The sequence below is a fragment of the Conger conger genome, chromosome 5 (assembly GCF_963514075.1).
Source record: "Conger conger chromosome 5, fConCon1.1, whole genome shotgun sequence".
In the NCBI taxonomy this organism is placed as follows: domain Eukaryota; kingdom Metazoa; phylum Chordata; class Actinopteri; order Anguilliformes; family Congridae; genus Conger; species Conger conger.
In genome coordinates, this window is record NC_083764.1 from 45,684,202 (window position 1) to 45,697,799 (window position 13,598).

Genomic DNA, 13,598 nt, shown 5'->3' on the forward strand with positions numbered 1-13,598 from the left:
GTCTTTCAGTAGACTTGTCCCCAGTTATTATGGTTATTGACTTTGAGATACCGTTGATTCCACTTATTTACATCTTCAGATTGATAATGCAATTTTGTATAACTACAGAAAATTTACTCATTCTTTGTTTCAAAATATTAGAATATTTGAGGTAGTTTTTTTATTCAGTTTAGCAGTACAGCATTGATAAGCTTATAGAATTTTCTTCAGCGCACGCTTTCAGTTCAGTGCAGTTATGCCAGTGCTGACTGTGCCTGCAGCCACATATATAACATCACCCAAAGAGTGAGGACTAATGAAATAATGCACATTTTCGGTTTCATTTACAAATTACAAATGGATGGTGCAGTGGGTAGCACTGCTGCCTTACAGCAACACTTGCATGTTCTCCCTGTGTTCGCGTGGGCTTCCTCCCACAGTCCAAAGACATGCAGGTTAGGCTGATTGGAGACTCTAAATTGCCCATGCTACCCTGCCCCCTGCTACCCTGTTCAGGATGAGCGGGTTCAGATAATGGATGGATGGACATTCAGTAGTTGTACTTTCTTTTACATTCTCATCAAGTCACTGTTGCCCCTCCCACACATCCTCACAGAAAAGCTAAGGCACATATTCTGCCCCAGGTTCTCTCTCCTCTAATAACCTGAAGCTTCACCTCACAACAAGATGCAGCTTTTTAAAGGGCTGGTGTTAACTGTTGCCTTCTGTAAGTTATCTTTACTGAACTCATCAGAATACATGGTTTGCTTCAGTTAATAATCTTTCTTGTGACTACTTAATTATTTTTTATTTCTTTATGTATTTATTTTAGGCATTTCCTCAGGAGAAGTCGAATTACTAATTAAGACAGAGGGTGAAGAAGTCTCCATGGAATGTACTTTCAGCACAAGCAGTGCAGACTATAACCGCTTCTACTGGTACCGTCAGAAGCCTGGGTCAGCCCTTCAGTTTATACTGCACAGGGGGGACAGCTCTGAAACAGCCAATTTTGCAGAAGAACGATTTGATGCAACCGCTGACGAATCCAGTGGCAAAACAACTTTGACAATTTCAAACTTAATTCCAGAAGACTCTGCATTGTATTACTGTGCACTGTGGCGAAGCACAGTGATATATTAATGCCAGCTCTCATACAAAAACCTGCTAGGATTCCATCACTTTGATGGTGTTTTTAATCAGATGATGTTGAACCCTCAACAGGAAATGCCTCTCAATGTGGCGTCTTCATATTTGGGCTCAGTCCAATGCACCTGTAATCTATTTGTTCAGAATATAATACATTTTGTGGTGCAAAAAAATTATGTTTCCTTTTTCCCTCTAGGAGGTATAATGTCTGATGCACTGATTGGCAGTGATCCAACCTCAGACTACAACAGAAGAGATGCAATAGTACTAAGGAATAAATTAATTGCATTCCACTCGAATCTCAAAAGGCTTAAATCTGATTGCTACATTCTAAATGCAGGTATAACTGCTTGGATTCATCAGAATGAGGCTATACTTTCTTGAATTCCATATTTTGGGCTGCTGTCTTTGACGAGCCAATAAAATTGACGAAAGCTAATCATTTATCAGAAATACTTTAGTAAGCTGAAGGAAGCAGGGTCATCAATTAGTTCTCATATTTTGTTAAAAAGGGTTATTGAAGAATGATAGGATGGATCACTGCTTACAGAAGACCAGATTGGTCAAAGTGCTTTGCTGCAAATCAGCATGACAGCAAGAAAATACATCTGTTGCTGTTTGTTCACTCTCTGCCTATACAGAATACTTATTTTAGTTTTTTCAGGCATAGCACAACTGAACAAAAACAGATGTCATGCTAATTTTATTTTTTATGTGAAATATTTCCAGTCAAATAATGCATCTGATTCCAAAGGCTGTCAGTGCTCTATATGATCACTTTAAAATGATCTTATGTAATCATTAGAGGTCTGACATGTAATGTTTCACATCCAGATGAGGAGCTGAATATTCAATGAGTGGGAGGAGTTTCCTGTTATGCAGGAGAGTCAGAGTGGAGGACTTATTCTGTTCTAGCTGTGCTTAAAGTCAGTGTTTCTAGCAGCTCTCACCATGCTGCTCAGTTTATTTCTTCTATTTTCAACAATGGTGGGTAAGTGATCGATTGCATTTCCCTCATCTGTGGTGCTGTCATTTCATTTCATATCCCTAACTCATTTAGACATAAGGCTGTTAGTTTTTAATGAACATGAAGGTTGCATTATATAATTTATTTTGGTGAGGATGCAATCACATCCACATATAGAGAAGAGCATGTGTTGGACGGCAGCAGTGTTACTCTGTTGTGCAACTACTCAGCTGTTAGTCTAAGCAGTCTACAATGGTATCGCCAGTACCCTGGATCCAAGCCAGAATTCCTCATTCTCATCTATGCTGATGAAAAGACAGACTGAGGTTCACTGTAAAACATGACAAAAAGAACAGGAGATCAGCCGTTTCTGAGATACTCAAACCACCCTGTCCGCCACCAACAATCATTCCAAGTTCAAAGTCACTTTGATCACGTTATCCATCCATTCTGACGGTTGATGTGAACATTAACTGAAGCTCCTGACCAGTATCTACATGATTGTATGCATTGCACTGCTGCCACACAATTGGCTGATTAGATAATCGCATGAATTTAGGTGTAATAAAGTAAAAATGTTCCTAATAAAGTGCTCGGTGAGTATATATCGCTTTTCTCAAAGCGCTTTACAGCGAGTATTGGGAGACTTGCCTCAATCACCACCAATGTGTCGCACCCACCTGGATGGCCATTTAGTCATTTCGTGCCAGAACGCTCATCACGCATCAGCTGAGGTAGAGAGAGAGAACTATTTTTAGACAAATAAATCAGGGGATGATTAGGTGACAGGTTGAGAGAGACTTCTTAACACTATGTCGTTCGTAAGTTATACCTTAAGCTGTATCTTAATGTTTCAGGGCATTTCCCGAAATGTTCATAGCTAAGTATACCTTCTGTAAGTCATACTTTCGTAAGGTTGGTATGGACTACTCTTAGCTATACTTTATCGATGTTGTCAGCTCACTCCGCTTGTGGCCACCACTATTCCGACCGCAAGCCACTGTAATCAGCTGTTGCTCGTAGTTACAACTCAATCTGTTTAGAAATATGTACACTAATAATTGAACAGTTGTAGTTTGCTTCAAAATGGCTTCCTTCCTCTCCCAAAGACAGTTCTCTGGTCTTCATGTTGGTTTAACTTTTCTCACACAAATGCAGTCTTTACAGGCAAAACCCAAGGCTAAAACCAAGAGTAGACCTTCAGAAGTATTTACTGTTTAAGGAATCAATCTAACAGTCACATGTTCCAATGCAGTACATTTTCTCACCTAAAGATTAGGTGGTCTGATACAAAAGGTGATATGTTCTGAGTTGTTTAACTAATCCAGATAAAAATAACAGCTGAGATTCGGATCTGTCATCTCATGTACATCTTTTGACCCCAAACTCAATTGTCTTCACCATACAGCAAAAACAAAGGAATCGACCTTGGTGTCCCAATACTCTTGGAGGGGAATGTATGTGCCTGGGAGAAGCTATTCCTTTATATAGCTTTCAAAGATCTGTGCATTTTGTGATGGCACTATGTGCAGACTAGTGATTTTGGAGTGCATCTACATAAACGTTTGTGTTTGCGCTTGACTAACAACTAACAGTGACCTTAAAACCACAATATGGAACTTATATTTATGGTCAATGATAGACACCTTTTATTTGAATAAATGTATTCACCAAAATGGTCAACATATTTACACAGTGAACAATACAAACGATAGCGCTGTTCTACAAAGCGAATAGAATCACTGTATCTGCACATACACTGTAGACTAACAAGATGATTATCTCCAAATGTCGCATGTATTAACAACTTTGTATCAATTTCTCCTGCAATACACCCATCCATTAAAGAAAGCCTCAAGAGGACTGGAGCCTGCAGGAACCATTTAAAATTACAAGGCACATTTGTGAGAGAAAAACAAAACAACAACAAGCATAAGAAAATGATCTTTCTGTGTTCCTTGTACATGTAACACACTCCACACAGTGCTTTCCCACTGCTCAGTTTTGCATGCTGTCCTGAGATCTATTAATTGCCCACCAGCCCATGTTAACAATGATATCAACTGAGTGCTCATACAGTCAGTTCTTAAAAATACCAACCATGCTGCACAGTAGTATATGGGACATTTAATATTAGCAGGACAATTTTCAGAGAATAAATTGTGACATTATTGTCTTCATTTGAAATAAATTGTTCATGACAGGTAGTTTTGGCATCCCACCAACAGTCAGCACTCACATATGCTGCTAATTGACTGCACCTGTTGGAAAACAGTGCCTGAATGCACTGCATGGGCTTTAATTTGCCATGAGATGTCACCATTTCACTATGTAGAACTTGCTCTCTTCTTGTTATGTCACAAAAGTAAACAAGGACTACCATATTTTATTGCTGTGCTACTCAACTCCACGTCCTGTGGGCCGCAGTGTCGGCAGGTATTTGCTCCGACCATATGCTTTTCCACTTGATTTCACTAATTTGCTTATTACCTGAACCAGGCAAGTAAAATAAATCAGGTGGTGTAGCGCACAGTAGGAGCAAATGCCTGCAAACACTCCAGCCCACAGGACAAGGAGTTGAGTAGCGCTGTTTTATAGAAAGCATTGCAAGTGCCACACACATGTTGATTAATAAATGATAACTAGCCGATATGTATTTTGTGGAAAAAAGTCGAAATTAGTAGAAATTAGTAGATATGTTCAGTGATATGACTAATGGAGATCATGTACTGCAATCTGTAAACGGACCATTTGGTATTTTAATAAAACTTTCAAGCAAGGGTGAAAAAATCCTGGTAGATTTCTATGATAATGTGCATAGAAATAACCAAATTGGTGTTCCTTGTTGTGACTAAAAGATGGAGAAGAATGTATCTAGCCTCTAATCTAATTTACTTTCTGGTGGCACTACAAGTTGGACCTGAAGTATATGCGCACTATGCTAGAAACGGATTCATGTCATTAATATCAGATAAAATATTACGTGTTTGCATGGCTGGATCTCATACTATATGTGAGAGGGAAAAGGAGAAGGTAAAATGACATTAAACTGAACACCTCCCCTTAAAGCCCGACCCTGCAGCAGTTACAGACACAGAGAGTGGAAACAGCTGTTAGTGAGAGTTCACTGCTGCAGCTCCCATACTGTACAGACTAGTCTGCTATATTTTAAACCAAACTTTATAGTGCAATTATGGACACTGAGCTGATTATATTAATTATTTGCATCTATTTCTATGGTATGAATTAGCTTGAACCATTTTTAAATGAATGAATGAATGAATTCATTTTGTTTACATGTTTAACTCTGCGTTGTGAGAGATGCAGTAACTTTTTTCTTTTTTCAGAATGTAGAGCTGAAGACGCAGTTACTCAGTCCACAGATGTGATTGCTTTGGAAGGAGAATCAGTGACTCTTGGCTGTGATTATAGGACAAGTGATACAGCTTCTCTTCTGGTACATACAATATCCAAAGAGATTTCCGAAGTACGTGCTGAGAAAGTATGTATATGGATCAAAAGACACTGCACAAGAGTTTGATGAGAGATTTGATGCTGATGTCAACAAAACTTCCAGCAGTGTACCTTTAACAATACAGAAGGTGCAGCTGTCTGACTCTGCTGTGTATTACTGTGCACTGAGGCCCACAGTGGTGATGAAGTATTCACCTCCCTTACAAAAACACTGAGTATAAAGGGGAACACACAGTACTCTGTGCTTTGAGTTAAAAAAATAAAAATATTTATCAGTTTAATGTTACAGTGTATTCTTGCTTTTTGTGTACTTAGATTTATGTAAAATTCACATATTAAGAAATGTTGCTTGTTCTTTAATGTATGTAACTCTCTGGTTTACATACTTATTTAAGTGATGAATAATTTTGCTTCATTTATTTGCATCCAGAAACAGTTTCAGGTACATATACTACTGTAGGGATGCTGCATGCTTCAAAAAAGCCTGACTAAAGGGCTTGTATTTATTCAAATAAAGGGCAGCTGTTGAAGGGATCCAAGCCACTTTTGTGGCATTAATCTGTCTTTCATAGTATGGTAAAGATGATAATTCTCATTCATGTCCTATGTAAAGGAGGGGCTAAATGTGCAATGAGTGGTTGAGTTTCCTGTCAAAACGATGCCGAGGGAGTAGATGACTTATTCTCTTCTTGCAGTTTCTTTCTAACAGCTACCATGATGCTGCACTCTTTGTTTCTTCTGTTTGCAACAATGATTGGTAAGTGCCATTCTACATGTTTATGACATATGAACATATGAATTTAAATTATTTATTGATTTGACTAACTAGGATTCATGAAATATCTGTAGTAAAAAATGTGTTCCACAGGTGACAGCTCTCAGGATGGAATCACATCAGTAACTAATGCAGTGCAAGCTTTGGAAGGCAGCAGTGTTACACTCTCATGCAACTACACTTCTTCTTATATTGGAGACACCCTACAATAGTATCACCAGTACCCCAGTTCAAAACCTGAATTCCTCATCCTCATCGTCAGAAGTAAAGACAGAGAAGATAAGAATGGGTTCACTGTTAAACATGAAAATGCAAAGAGCCTTGTGCATCTGGAGATCTCCTCTGCTAAATTGTCAGACTCTGCACTGTACTACTGTGCCCTGAGGCCCACAGTGACAGGAAACACATAAACTCTGTACAAAAACCTGACAACACAAAAAACATTTTCTTTGTAGGTACCACATTTCAGTATATGAGCCCAATGATAATGTAAGGACCACATTTCCCACAATCCCACAGGACAATTCCACGATGTCCACCCCGCATGACACAATAAGCTTTCCCGTAAAAGAGCAAGGCACTCTCTTAGGATTAACCTCTTTGTGCTTAGATATGTCTGATAGCAGTAATTTTATGAGACTAATTACCTTTTGTAGATATACTGCTACATAACATTAATTGCCACCCATTTTTCGTAGACGGTAAAATCCATACGTTATTTGGTGGCCCATGTGAGGACATTACATTACATTACATTTTTGGCATTTCGCAGACGCTCTTATTCAGAGCGACATACGATTGATTAGATTAGATTAGATTGGAGCAATGCAGGTGTAGGGGTCCTCGCACGGGACTCCAAATTATGTAGGGTCCTCGCACGGGCCGCCAAATAACGCAGGGATTTTACTCTCTACGAAACCGGGGCGCCAGTTAAACGTTGTGTAGCAGTATAACTGCAAAAAGTCTCATAAAATTACTATTATCAGAAATATCTAACCACAAATTTAGTATTTTAATTAATAATTAAAATAACCAATATTAATGATTAAACATACCGATAACCTGAAGGTTGGAAGTTCTTCAAAAGACTGCTTTAACTCGGCTCTCATGTCTATGTGATTCCAAAACGGACACCGGGGTTTAATAAAATATATTTATTAAACAAAGTAAAACACAGAACAGATAAACTAACGGGAAGTTAGTAAGGAAATTTGGTTGGGTATGTGTGTGTGCGTGTGTGTGGCGCGCGCAAGCGCGCGTGTCGCTTGAACAAAGGAAAGGTAAAAGTGGGAGTAGCTAGCTTGGGTAAGCTAGAGTTCTGGGTGTGTTAGTTATTGTTAGCTGTGAGAAGACTACTTGCGTAGTTTACTCTATATATGCGCAAAAGACGGCGAATCAATTCACGTACATATATAGCTAACAAAATACATTCCAATGATAAGACGGCAAATATGGAAACACAGATTCACAAAAACAGTTAAGACTAAACTAAACACTGGCTATGCCTGAATGTTTGTTGCTGGACAAGGATGCTGGAAGGATGTTCGTTGGTCCCTTTTCCGGGTGGAAAGTTCGTTGCTGTTGTTCTTTGGTGAGCTTTGCAGGGGTAAACTGATGTAGCATTCCGCGTACACCAGTTTCCACTCGCTATAGGCCACGAAGTTACCGCGAGGTAACTGGGTGTGTCCGTAGGCCTGGTAGTGCGCTGTGCAGCATTCAGCCTCTATCCGAGTCTCGGAGCAGATGAGCTGAAGCGAATGGCCAAAAAGGGTTCGTCAAAGAGAAGGTAGTTTTATTGGTTTTTTAAAATTTCTTAACAATTTTAAATTTTTCCTTTTTTAAAACACACTCAATAACACAAACAAATAATTTTTTAAACACACACTTAAACCATAAGGAACAGAGACATCAGAATAAATGAATAACAAATTTTCAAAAGAGTGATTCAAAAAATGTTCACAAAAACACAGAATATCCAAAAAAATCACTATGTAATTCAAAGAAAACAAAAGTGAGTTAAAAGACAAAGCAATGAGGAAAAAAAGAAAGTCCATTTCGCTCAGGTTTGCTGTCCCGAGAGGCTTCTGTGTCCCTTGGGGGGGGGGGTGGACTAGATGATGAATTCTTTCCAATGGTCCACCCCCCACTTCTCTCTCGCCAGGTTCTTATTAGTGTGCATGTCCACCAAAATGCCGTCCTGGAGGAGGTTTTGAATCCTCCTCCGGAGAGTGACCAGGTCTACAGATGTTTTCTGGTAGACCTTGATGTTCCTCGTCTCCCACAGGACCTGCTTCACGGTGTTGATGATCCTCCACTGACGCTGGAGCACGGTGGACTTGCATCCCCCCGGCGGACCGTAGAGGACGCCCTCAGCCATCAGGGAGGATCTTGGCAGGAACCTGCTTAGGGAGACAGAGGAACAAACAAGGCCCCAGACCCGCCTGGCCACGGAGCACTCCCAGAACAGGTGGTGGATGTGTTCTGAGTCAGTGCATCCGTGGGGGCAGCGCTCGGTCAGGGCTAAGTGCCGGCGATACATAAAAGTTCTGGTGGGGAGACACCTATGGGCTGTCATCCAGGCAATGTCTTTTTGTTTGTTTGTAAGACATTTGTGTGTTACATTTGCCCAGATGACTTGCGGGTCCAGGTCTGGCCCCCCCCTCGGGAGCGTTACAATTTCTCCAGATCTTAAATGAGCCATAATAATTTTATAGCTCCACGAGGTTAGGCCAGCCCTGGGCAGACCCGTCCTGTAGGCAAAGTCCTTCAGGATAAATAAGCACAGATACTTGTGACTCAGTACAATATTTTGAGGGACTGTTTCATCTTGCATGATTGAAAATTGAGAGCGTTACCTGTCAATGGAAAATTTGAGTTAAAGTGCCATTAAAAATGGCAGAATAAGATAAAAAGTACCTCTAGGTCAGCATCCCCAGCCAGGTCATTTCATTTAAATTTGAATATGAATTAAAATGAAAACAACTGTCGCAACATGAAAACAACTTATTGGGAAATTGAAATATGCAATTGTTAAATGTTTAAATTTAAATGCAATTTAAATGTATATTTCAATTATGAGTGTTTGACAACTTCATAGAACTTTAGGGTAGTTTTGTATTTTATTAAATTATCATCAGTTATGCTGACCACTCAGGTCCTAATCAACTTGTCAATGAAGTGCTCCTGCTGAAAAAGCACTTCTTTTCTGGGTCTCAGTGCAGTGTAGTGACTTCAGTTGGCCACAAGATGTTGCTATTCATCCACTGTGCACACTTTCCCATAAATGTATCTTTGTTCTGATGCTGTATGACAGACAACTCAAACTTTATGTTAATTAATGAGAATATCAAAAGGGTGATTGGCAGTCTTACAAAAATATTGTGTGGGGAGTGGTCTCACAGTTAACACCAAGTAGAGGATATTGTTAAAAATGCTAATAGTTAAAAGTAAGAATGCTATTTGTTTATGATCAATTTACATACCACTACCACTAGAGGCTGGATGTGTGAAACCCCAGGGGGTGGGTAATACAGGAGCTACAAGAACAAAACCTCTTCAGCACTGTGCTGTTATACCTCACTGAGAGAGGACACACACAGGGACTTCAGCACTGTGCTGTTATACCTCACTGAGAGAGAGGACACATACAGGGACTTCAGCACTGTGCTGTTATACCTCAGTGAGAGAGAGGACACATACAGGGACTTCAGCACTCCCAGACTACAAACACAAATGCTCTCTTTATTATGTGGAATTCTTCTTTGTCTCATTGGTGAGTTTTTTTTTTTATTCTAGCAATTTTGGACATTTTCTGAATTTAATTTTTGGACTGAAGTGTCTTTTTTTTTTTTTTTTACAAATAAAATACAAACAATTTCTAATGTATTAGCTACCAGTATATAATATCAACACTTAAATGTAAAAAGTACATTTCAACCAGGTTTCCATGTTCTTATGTTTTCCAGGTAACACACAAGGTGATTCTGTCCTTCAAAATCACTCAGTGTTCCTGACAGAAAATGAGAAGACATCGCTGTACTGTCAGTATGAAACTACTGATAATGTTCCTAATCTCTTCTGGTACGTCCAGAAAGATACTAAGTCACCAGAGCTCATACTCAATAATTATAAACTCCATGGAAATGGTTATAAGGAAGGCCTCTCAGCTCATCTTGAGAAGTCTGACAGGACCTTTAATCTGAAGATCGCTGCAGCTGTGCTGTCTGACTCTGCCACATACTACTGTGCTCTGAGGCCCACATTGTGCTAGTCTGTTTCTCACCTTATACCAAAACCCTTTTGCACCAAATTCACTTTCCCCAAAAAAGATAAAGCAACCAGATTCAGTATCTCAGTATTCTCCTCCTTACTATGTGATGGACATATGGTTGAAATTGTACTTCCCTCTAAGGTCTTTCAGCACACTTGTCCCCAGTTATTATGGTTATTGACTTTGAGATACCCTTGATTCCACTCATTTACATCTTCAGATTGATAATGCAATTTTGTCTAACTACAGAATAAAAAGAAAAGCATGTAAATTTACTCATTCTTCGTTTCAAAATATTTGAATATTTGAGGTAGTTTTGCATTTTATTTAATTTCTATCAGTTTAGCAGTTCCTCATTGATAAGCTTATAGAAAAACCTAGACATCTTCAGCGCATGCTTTCAGTTCAGTGCAGTTGTCCAGTGCTGACTGTGCCTGCAGCCACATATATAACATCACCCAAGGAGTGAGGACTAATGAAATAATGCACATTTTCGGTTTCATTTATAACTGACACACGGATGGTGCAGCGGGTAGCACTGCTGCCTTACAACAAGATTTGCAGGTTCTCCCTGTTCACGTGGGCTTCCTCCCACAGTCCAAAGACATGCAGGATAGGCTGATTGGAGAATCTAAATTGCCCGTGGGTAAGAGTGTGTGAGTGACTGGTGTGTCTGCCCTGCGATGGACTAGTGACCTGTCCAGGGTGTATTCCTGCCTTTTGCCCAGTGTATGCTGAGATTGGCTTCAGCCCCCCGCTACCCTGTTCAGGATAAGCGGGTTCAGATAATGGATGGATGGACATTCAGTAGTTGTACTTTCGTTTACATTCTCATCAAGTCACTGTTGCCCCTCCCACACATCCTCACAGAAAAGCTAAGGCACATATTCTGCCCCAGGTTCTCTCTCCTCGAATAACCTGAAGCTTCACCTCACAACAAGATGCAGCTTTTTAAAGGGCTGGTGTTAACTGTTGCCTTCTGTAAGTTATCTTTCCTGAACTCATAAGAATACATGGTTTGCTTCAGTAAATAATCTTTCTTGTGACAACTGAATTCTGTTTATTTCTGGATGTATTTATTTTAGGCATTTCCTCTGGAGAAGTCAAGTTACTTCACATGACAGAAGGAGAAGAAGTCACCATGGAATGTACCTTCAGCACAAGCAGTGCATACAATTACCGCTTCAAATGGTACCATCAGAAGCCTGGGTCAGCCCTTCAGTTTATACTGTACAGGGGGTACGGCTCTCACACATCAGATTTTGCCAAACAACGATTTGATGCAACCGCTGACGAATCCAGTGGCAAAACAACTTTGAAAATTTCAAACTTAATTCCAGAAGACAGTGCAATTTTTTACTGTGCACTGCTGCGGCTCACAGTGATATTATTAATGCCAGCTCTCATACAAAAACCTGCTAGGAGTCTGTCACTTTGAAGTTGTTTTTAATCTGATGATGTTGAACCCTCAAAAGGAAACTCCTCTCAATGTGGCATCTTCATATTTGGGCTCAGTCCAATGCACCTGTAATCTATTTGTACAGAATGTAATACATTTTCTGGAGCAAAAAAAATGTCTGATGCATTGATTGGCAGTGATCCAACCTCAGACTACAACAGAAGAGATGCAATAGTACTAAGAAAGAAATAGGCTTAATAAATATCTGGTTGCTACATTCAAAATGCAGGTATAAATTGGATTTAACAGAATGAGTCCATAATTTCTTGAATTCCATATTTTGGGCTGCTGTCTTTGACGAGCCAATAAAATTGACGAAAGCTAATCATTTATCAGAAATCCTTTAGTAAGCTGAAGGAAGCAGGGTCATCAATTGGTTTTCATATTTTGTTAAAAAGGGTTATATGAAGAATGATAGGATGGATCACTGCTTGCAGAAGACCAGATTTGTCAAAGTGCTTTTCCTTTGCTGTTTCTTCACTGTCCGCCAGTGCAGAATACTTATTTTCGTTTTTTAATGCATAGCACCACTGGACAACAAACTGATATCATACTATTTTTATTCTTCATGTGAAATATTTCCAGTCAAATAAAGCATCTGATTCCAAAGGCTGTCTCTGCTCTATATGATCACTTTAAAATGATCTTACTTAATCATTAGAGGTCGGACATGTAATGTTTCACATCCAGAGGAGGAGCTGAATATTCAATGAGTGGGAGGAGTTTCCTGTTATGCAGGAGAGTCAGAGTGGAGGACTTATTCTGTTCTAGCTGTGCTTAAAGTCAGTGTTTCTAGCAGCTCTCACCATGCTGCTCAGTTTATTTCTTCTATTTTCAACAATGGTGGGTAAGTGACCGATTGCATTTCCCTCATCTGTGGTGCTGTCATTTCATTTCATATCCCTAACTCATTTAGACATAAGGCTGTTAGTTTTGAATGAAACTGAACATGAAGGTTGCATTATATAATTTATGAAATATATTATTGTATGTCTGAAACACATATAATGTTTCCCCAGGTAACAGCCTTGGTGAGGATGCAATCACATCCACATCTAGAGAAGAGCATGTGTTGGACAGCAGCAGTGTTACTCTGTCATGCAACTACTCAGCTCTTAATCTGAACAGTCTCCAATGGTATCGCCAGCACCCTGGATCCAAACCAGAATTCCTCATCGTCATCTATGCTGAGGAAAAGACAGATAAGAGGTTCACTGTAAAACATGATAAAACGACCAGACATATGCAACTGGAGATCAACATGACAGACTCTGCACTGTACTACTGTGCCCTGGAGCCCACAGTGACAGGAAACCCATAAACTCTGTCAAAAAACCTGACATTACCTGAGAAAAGATAGCAACCCATATGTTATTGTCCTGTATATTGCATTACAGTGGTGAGGGAGGAAACTTGCATCAACCGGCAGCCATTATGTGTCAGAATGCTGAGCACACACCAGCCGAGAGGTGGAGAGGGAGAGCATTAGTTTTAGCCAATTAAATCAGGGGATGATTAGTTGAGAGAG